Genomic DNA, 8,784 nt, shown 5'->3' with positions numbered 1-8,784 from the left:
TCGTTTTCACATGAGACCTCTTCAGCTTTGTATGCTGAGCCAATGGTGCAGGGATTATACAAAGATATCACAATTAATATCCTTAAATCCCAATATTCGACTATCTCTGACTTGGTAGTTAGATCACCATCGTTTAGTTCAAGGGACCTCTTTTGTTCGTCCAACCTGGACTGTGATTACAACAGATGCGAGTCTTTCAGGTTGGGGAGCTGTCTGGGGATCTCTGACAGCACAGGGGGTTTGGAAATCTCAAGAGGCGAGATTACCAATCAATATTTTGGAACTCCGTGCGATTCTCAGAATTCTTCAGTTTTGGCCTCTTCTGAAGAGAGAACCGTTTATTTGCTTTCAGACAGACATTGTCACAACCGTGGCGTATGTCAATCATCAAGGTGGGACTCACAGTCCTCAAGCTATGAAAGAAGTATCTTTGATACTTGCATGGGCAGAATCCAGCTCCTGTCTAATCTCTGCGGTCCATATCCCAGGTATAGACAATTGGGAAGCAGATTATCTCAGTCGCCAGACTTTACATCCGGGAGAGTTGTCTCTTCACCCAGATGTGTTTTTTCAGATTGTTCAGATGTGGGGGCTTCCAGAAATAGATCTGATGACTTCTCATCTAAACAGGAAACTTCCCAGGTATCTGTCCAGGTCCAGGGATCCTCAGGCGGAAGCAGTGGATGCATTGTCACTTCCTTGGAGCTATCAACCTGCTTATATCTTTCCGCCTCTAGTTCTTCCTCCAAGAGTGATTTCCAAAATCATAATGGAGCGTTCATTTGTACTGCTGGTGGCTCCAGCATGGCCACACAGGTTTTGGTATGCGAATCTTGTTAAGGCTAGACCTTCTATCTTAAGGCCCATGTTTCCATCAGGATCTCAAATCATTAAATTTGAAGGTATGGAGATTGAACACTTAGTGCTTAGTCATAGAGGTTTCTCTGACTCAGTGATTAATACTATGTTGCAGGCTCGCAAATCTGTGTCTAGTAAGATTTATTACAGAGTTTGGAAGACTTACATTTCATGTGTCATGTTCTTCTCATAAATTCTTTTGGCATTCTTTTAGAATTCCTAGAATTTTACAGTTTCTTCAGGATGGTTTGGATAAGAGTTTCTCTGCAAGTTCCTTGAAAGGACAAATCTCTGCTCTTTCTGTTCTGTTCCACAGAAAAATTGCTAATCTTCCTGATATTCATTGTTTTGTACAGGCTTTGGTTCGTATCAAGCCTGTCATTAAGTCAATCTCTCCTTTTTTTTAGGGCTTTACAGGCTCCTCCGTTTGAGCATATGCATTCTCTGGACATTAAATTACTTTCTTGGAAAGTATTGTTCTTTTTGGCCATATCTTCTGCTAGAAGAGTTTCTGAATTATCTGCTCTTTCTTGTGAGTCTCCTTTTCTGATTTTTCATCAGGATAAGGTGGTTTTGCGGACTTCATTTAAATTTTTACCTAAAGTTGTGAATTCCAACAACATTAGTAGAGAAATTGTTGTCCCTTTGTTGTGTCCTAATACTAAGAATTCTTTGGAGAGATCTTTACATTCTTTGGATGTGGTAAGAGCTTTGAAATATTATGTTGAAGCTACTAAAGATTTCAGAAAGACTTCTAGTCTATTTGTTATATTTTCTGGTTCTAGGAAAGGTCAGAAGGCTTCTGCCATTTCTTTGGCATCTTGGTTAAAGCTTTTGATTCATCATGCTTATTTGGAGTCGGGTAAATCCCCGCCTCAGAGGATTACGACTCATTCTACTAGGTCAGTTTCTACTTCCTGGGCTTTTAAGAATGAATCTTCTGTTGCTCAGATTTGCAAAGCAGCAACTTGGTCGTCTTTGCATACTTTTACTAAATTCTACCATTTTGATGTTTTCTCTTCTTCAGAAGCAGTTTTTGGTAGAAAAGTACTTCAGGCAGCTGTTTCAGTTTGATTCTTCTGCTTATAATTTCAGTTTATTTCATTATAAAGATTAAAACTTTTTATTTTGGATGTGGATTCTTTTTTCAGCGGAATTGGCTATCTTTATTTTTATCCCTCCCTCTCTAGTGACTCTTCCGTGGAGTTCCACATTTTGGGTATTTGCTATCCCATACATCACTAGCTCATGGACTCTTGCCAATTACAAGAAAGAAAACATAATTTATTTAAGAATTTACCTGATAAATTCATTTCTTTCATATTGGCAAGAGTCCATGAGGCCCACCCTTTTTATGGTGGTTATGATTTGTTTGTATAAAGCACAATTATTCCAATTCCTTGTTGATGCTTTTGCTCCTTTTTTTATCACCCCACTTCTTGGCTATTCGTTAAACTGAATTGTGGGTGTGGTGGGGGGTGTATTTATAGGCATTTTGAGGTTTTGGGAAACTTTGCCCCTCCTGGTAGGATTGTATATCCCATACGTCACTAGCTCATGGACTCTTGCCAATATGAAAGAAATTAATTTATCAGGTAAATTCTTACATCAATTATGCTATTCTAGGCTGTAAAAAAAAAGAAAAAAAATTACCTTTGGGTTTAATAAAAAGTTTAAAATATAATCCTACTTTAAAACTATCCGCTAGATTTGGAGTTTTGTCGGTAACGACCCGAAAAACTAACGCCGGCTTTTTTCTGGCCGCACCATAAAAATAACTCTGGTATTGAGAGTCCACATAAAGGCTGCGTTAGGCTCCAAAAAAGGAGTGTAGAGCATATTTAACGCAGCTTCAACTCTCGATACCAGAGTTGCTTACGCAAGCGGCCAGCCTCAAAAACGTGCTCGTGCACGATTCCCCCATAGGAAACAATGGGGCTGTTTGAGCTGAAAAAAAACCTAACACCTGAAAAAAAGCCGCGTTCAGCTCTTAACGCAGCCCCATTGTTTGCTATGGGGAAACACTTCCTACGTCTGCACCTAACACTCTAACATGTACCCCGAGTCTAAACACCCCTAACCTTACACTTATTAACCCCTAATCTGCCGCCCCCGCTATCGCTGACCCCTGTATATTATTTTTAACCCCTAATCTGCCGCTCCGTAAACCGCCGCTACTTACATTATCCCTATGTACCCCTAATCTGCTGCCCCTAACACCGCCGACCCCTATATTATATTTATTAACCCCTAATCTGCCCCCCACAACGTCGCCTCCACCTGCCTACACTTATTAACCCCTAATCTGCCGAGCGGAGCTCACCGCTATTCTAATAAATGTATTAACCCCTAAAGCTAAGTCTAACCCTAACACTAACACCCCCCTAAGTTAAATATAATATACATCTAACAAAATTAATTAACTCTTATTAAATAAATTATTCCTATTTAAAGATAAATACTTACCTGTAAAATAAATCCTAATATAGCTACAATATAAATTATAATTATATTGTAGCTATTTTAGGATTAATATTTATTTTACAGGCAACTTTGTAATTATTTTAAACAGGTACAATAGCTATTAAATAGTTAAGAACTATTTAATAGCTAAAATAGTTAAAATAATTACAAAATGACCTGTAAAATAAATACTAACCTAAGTTACAATTAAACCTAACACTACACTATCAATAAATTAATTAAATAAACTACCTACAATTACCTACAATTAACCTAACACTACACTACACTATCAATAAATTAATTAAATACAATTCCTACAAATAAATACAATTAAATAAACTAGCTAAAGTACAAAAAATAAAAAAGAACTAAGTTACGAAAAATAAAAAAATATTTACAAACATAAGAAAAATATTACAACAATTTTAAACTAATTACACCTACTCTAAGCCCCCTAATAAAACAACAAAGCCCCCCAAAATAAAAAATGCCCTACCCTATTCTAAATTACTAAAGTTAAAAGCTCTTTTACCTTACCAGCCCTGAACAGGGCCCTTTGCGGGGCATGCCCCAAGAAGTTCAGCTCTTTTGCCTGTAAAAAAAAACATACAATACCCCCCCCCCCCAACATTACAACCCACCACCCACATACCCCTAATCTAACCCAAACCCCCCTTAAATAAACCTAACACTAAGCCCCTGAAGATCTTCCTACCTTGTCTTCACCTCACCGGGTATCACCGATCGGTCCTGGCTCCGATCAGCCAATAGAATGCGAGCTCAATCTGATTGGCTGATTGGATCAGCCAATCGGATTGAACTTGATTCTGATTGGCTGATTCCATCAGCCAATCAGAATATTCCTACCTTAATTCCGATTGGCTGATAGAATCCTATCAGCCAATCGGAATTCGAGGGACGCCATCTTGGATGACGTCCCTTAAAGGAACCGTCATTCTTCAGTTGGACGTCGCCGGAAGAAGATGGGTCCGCGGTGGAGGTCTTCAGGATGGAGCCGGTTGTCATCGGATGAAGATAGAAGATGCCGCTTGGATCAAGATGGTTGCCGGTCCGGATCGCCTCTTCTTCCCGGATAGGATGAAGACTTTGGACCCTCTTCTGGACTTCTTCAGTGGATGTCTAGCCCCCGCTTGGGTTGGATGAAGATATCAGAGCCAGGACCGATCGGTGATACCCGGTGAGGTGAAGACAAGGTAGGAAGATCTTCAGGGGCTTAGTGTTAGGTTTATTTAAGGGGGTTTTGGGTTAGATTAGGGGTATGTGGGTGGTGGGTTGTAATGTTGGGGGGGGGTATTGTATGTTTTTTTTTACAGGCAAAAGAGCTGAACTTCTTGGGGCATCCCCCGCAAAGGGCCCTGTTCAGGGCTAGTAAGGTAAAAGAGCTTTTAACTTTAGTAATTTAGAATAGGGTAGGGCATTTTTTATTTTGGGGGGGCTTTGTTGTTTTATTAGGGGGCTTAGAGTAGGTGTAATTAGTTTAAAATTGTTGTAATATTTTTCTTATGTTTGTAAATATTTTTTTATTTTTTGTAACTTAGTTCTTTTTTATTTTTTATACTTTAGCTAGTTTATTTAATTGTATTTATTTGTAGGAATTGTATTTAATTAATTTATTGATAGTGTAGTGTTAGGTTAATTGTAGGTAATTGTAGGTAGTTTATTTAATTAATTTATTGATAGTGTAGTGTTAGGTTTAATTGTAACTTAGGTTAGTATTTATTTTACAGGTCATTTTGTAATTATTTTAACTATTTTAGCTATTAAATAGTTCTTAACTATTTAATAGCTATTGTACCTGGTTAAAATAATTACAAAGTTGCCTGTAAAATAAATATTAATCCTAAAATAACTACAATATAATTATAATTTATGTTGTAGCTATATTAGGATTTATTTTACAGGTAAGTATTTATCTTTAAATAGGAATAATTTATTTAATAAGAGTTAATTAATTTCGTTAGATGTAAATTATATTTAACTTAGGGGGGTGTTAGTGTTAGGGTTAGACTTAGCTTTAGGGGTTAATACATTTATTAGAGTAGCGGTGAGCTCCGGTCGGCAGATTAGGGGTTAATAATTGAAGTTAGGTGTCGGCGATGTTAGGGAGGGCAGATTAGGGGTTAATACTATTAATTATAGGGTTAGTGATGCGGATTATGGGTTAATAACTTTATTATAGTAGCGCTCACGTCCGCTCGGCAGATTAGGGGTTAATAAGTGTAGGCAGGTGGAGGCGACGTTGTGGGGGGCAGATTAGGGGTTAATAAATATAATATAGGGGTCAGCGGTGTTAGGGGCAGCAGATTAGGGATACATAAGGATAACTTTGTTGGCGGCGCTTTGCGGTCGGCAGACTAGGGGTTAATAAATATAATACAGGGGTCGGCGGTGTTAGGGGGAGCAGATTAGGGGTATATAAGGATAACGTAGGTGGCGGTCGGCAGATTAGGGGTTAAAAAAATTATTCGAGTGTCGGCGATGTGGGGGGACCTCAGTTTAGGGGTACATAGGTAGTTTATGGGTGTTAGTGTACTTTAGAGTACAGTAGTTAAGAGCTTTAGAAACCGGCGTTAGCCCAGAAAGCTCTTAACTACTGACTTTTTTCCTGCGGCTGGAGTTTTGTCGTTAGATGTCTAACGCTCACTTCAGAAATGACTCTAAATACCGGAGTTATAAAAATCCCATTGAAAAGATAGGATACGCAATTTACGTAAGGGGATCTGCGGTATGGAAAAGTCGCGGCTGAAAAGTGAGCGTTAGACCCTATTTTGAGTGACTCCAAATACCGGCGGTAGCCTAAAACCAGCGTTAGGAGCCTCTAACGCTGGTTTTCACGGCTACCGCCAAACTCCAAATCTAGGTCTATGAAACTTGTATACAGCTAAAAAAAAATGATCACAATGTTCTTTAATAATGAAAAAAAAAATAATGATACGTATTCTACTTTTTTTTGTTTTTTAAATGTACGTGATAAAATTATTCAAAATGATCTAAAACTGTTAATTCTACATATGTTATGAACTGACATCACTAGTTAAGTGGAAAAACTGCTTTCAAAAAATGATTTAGTCATCATCAAAAATGAAACCATTAGCTGCCTTCATATACTCCTTCATCAGCCACTTATATTTTGTTTCCATGAAGAAACCCTTGTTTCTTAAAATTGTAAAGCGTGTTTATCCAATAGGAGTGTGAGAAAACCTGATGTTTCTGTATGATTGTATATAATTAAGACTGATTAATTGAAATGCCTGCTTTACTAATGGATAAGAATGCCAATAAAAATAAATCTAAATATTTTGTTGAATACAAGTTTTTAACATGGCAAACCTTGATAGGAAGATGGTTACACAATGGTCTTTGGCATCCTCATGCTATTAACGTAAAGCTATAGGTATATATTGGTATTAATTTATTTAATGATTTTGCAACTGTCTATATATAATAGATATGTTTTTTTGTTTTATTTTTACATTTCATTGATCATGATGTATTCAGTATCTTATTTAAATAAATAAAAAATTGGTGTGATTCGTCAAAAAGCGCCATTGCTGTTGCTGGCATGAGCAGTGCAATTTTATTTTATGAGTCAGAGCGTGTACAGTTTTGTGACTAATGTGCTTTATCGATCTGTGGGTGTGGAGCATTTATCAAGTGCTTTAGGCTGTTGAATTCAATGTGTCAATATTTAATCAATAACTTGATAACCTGTGGTCTGGTGGATTGTGATTAGACATGTTTCGGGTGCAAACAAATGTAGAAGGCAGATTTCTTCTTGTGAAAATGCAGCACAATAAGATCTGGATTTGTACAGATTTTAGTGTTACATTTTCACAAGACGAAATCTGGCTCCGAAAAGAGCAGAATGCTGCAATTAGCCACTTTCTTCCGCATTCCTTTGAATCTGAAACCTCCGAATGCACATGTCTAATTGTGATTACCGAAGTGGATATTGTCCATGTGTCATGGGTGAATTTTCTGATATTCAATCTGATCATTTTCCAATACGAAAATGGTGTTATCTTTTTGTGATCATTGGGATGTTAAAATAGGTGTTAGGGAGCCTAATACAGATGATGACAAGATGGCATTTATTAGTTTATTGAACACCTCATACACATTGAACTTTTAAAAAGAATAATAAATGTAATAAATATATTTGATCAAAAATCTGCCATCACAATATTTATACAATGCTGACAATAGAGTGCTTTGTATGTATATGTTGTGCTCATACATATATAGTGGAACAACAAATAGCAATCAGCTATTAATTGCATTTAAAGAGGCTGAAAGTGAATTTGGTTGTACAGTTCTTTAGCAGCAGAGGAAATAATTCAACCTTGTCATTCTTGTATAAGAACATGATATGAAATATATATGTTAGTTTCCATGGTATTTTGTTAAAGGGCCAGTCAACACAGTAGATTTGCATAATCAACAAATGCAAGATAACAAGACAATGCAATAGTACTTAGTCTGAACTTCAAATGAGTAGTAGATTTTTTATGACAAAATTTAAAAGTTATGTCTATTTCCACTCCCCCTGTACCATGCGACAGCCATCAGCCAATCCCAAATGCATACACATACCATGTGACAGCCATCAGCCAATCCCAAATGCATACACGTTTATTCTGCACATGCTCAGTAGAAGCTGGTGACTCAAAAACTTTAAATATAAAAAGACTGTGCACATTTTGTTAATGGAAGTAAATTGGAAAGTTGTTTAAAATTGCATACTCTATCTGAATAATAAAAGTTTAATCTTGACTTGAGTGTCCCTTTAACTATTTCACAAATTTCCACTACACAACTATATTGGAAAATTATCAGTATTGCAGAGTGGATTGTTGAAAAATGTTATGTAATATTTTTGTGGTGAGAGATGAAATCAATTTTTTTTTAATAAAAACATGTTTTTGTTTTTTTAATTTAATCTTTAAGAAAGAGTTTTTAACAACATATTTGTATATACAAACAGATATCATTTGTATATACAAACAGGTACTATGACAACAGATTCAATAGCAGTTATGCCGTATGATCCAGAATGTGGGCATAAAGAAAGGAAAGTGTTACAGACACATGAATGTGCCAGGTTGGACATTAAGGAGACAGGAATGGAAGCATATTATACTGTATACCATTAGACATTATTAGTCTAAAAACAGTGCAAGAAGATTGTTAAAAAGGCACTTGACTGGGTGAGCACATAGTATAGTTTAATAAGAGGTATTGACTGAGTTGGCTGAACCAGTATATAGGAACCAATCATTTGGGTCCTGCAAAATGGTCCCAAAACATCTCATTAACAATTGAAATATGAAGTCTATAAATCTAATATTGAATAATACAGTTCCATCTGGTCGGTGAGCATTATACAAGATTAAGTTATTATTTACCTGTTGTTTCCATTTCAATAAGAAACGAATGGTT

This window comes from Bombina bombina, chromosome 2 (genome assembly GCF_027579735.1).
Source record: "Bombina bombina isolate aBomBom1 chromosome 2, aBomBom1.pri, whole genome shotgun sequence".
Taxonomy (NCBI): Eukaryota; Metazoa; Chordata; class Amphibia; order Anura; family Bombinatoridae; genus Bombina; species Bombina bombina.
The sequence above is the reverse complement of the archived record's forward strand: the minus strand, read 5'-3'. Positions refer to the sequence as shown.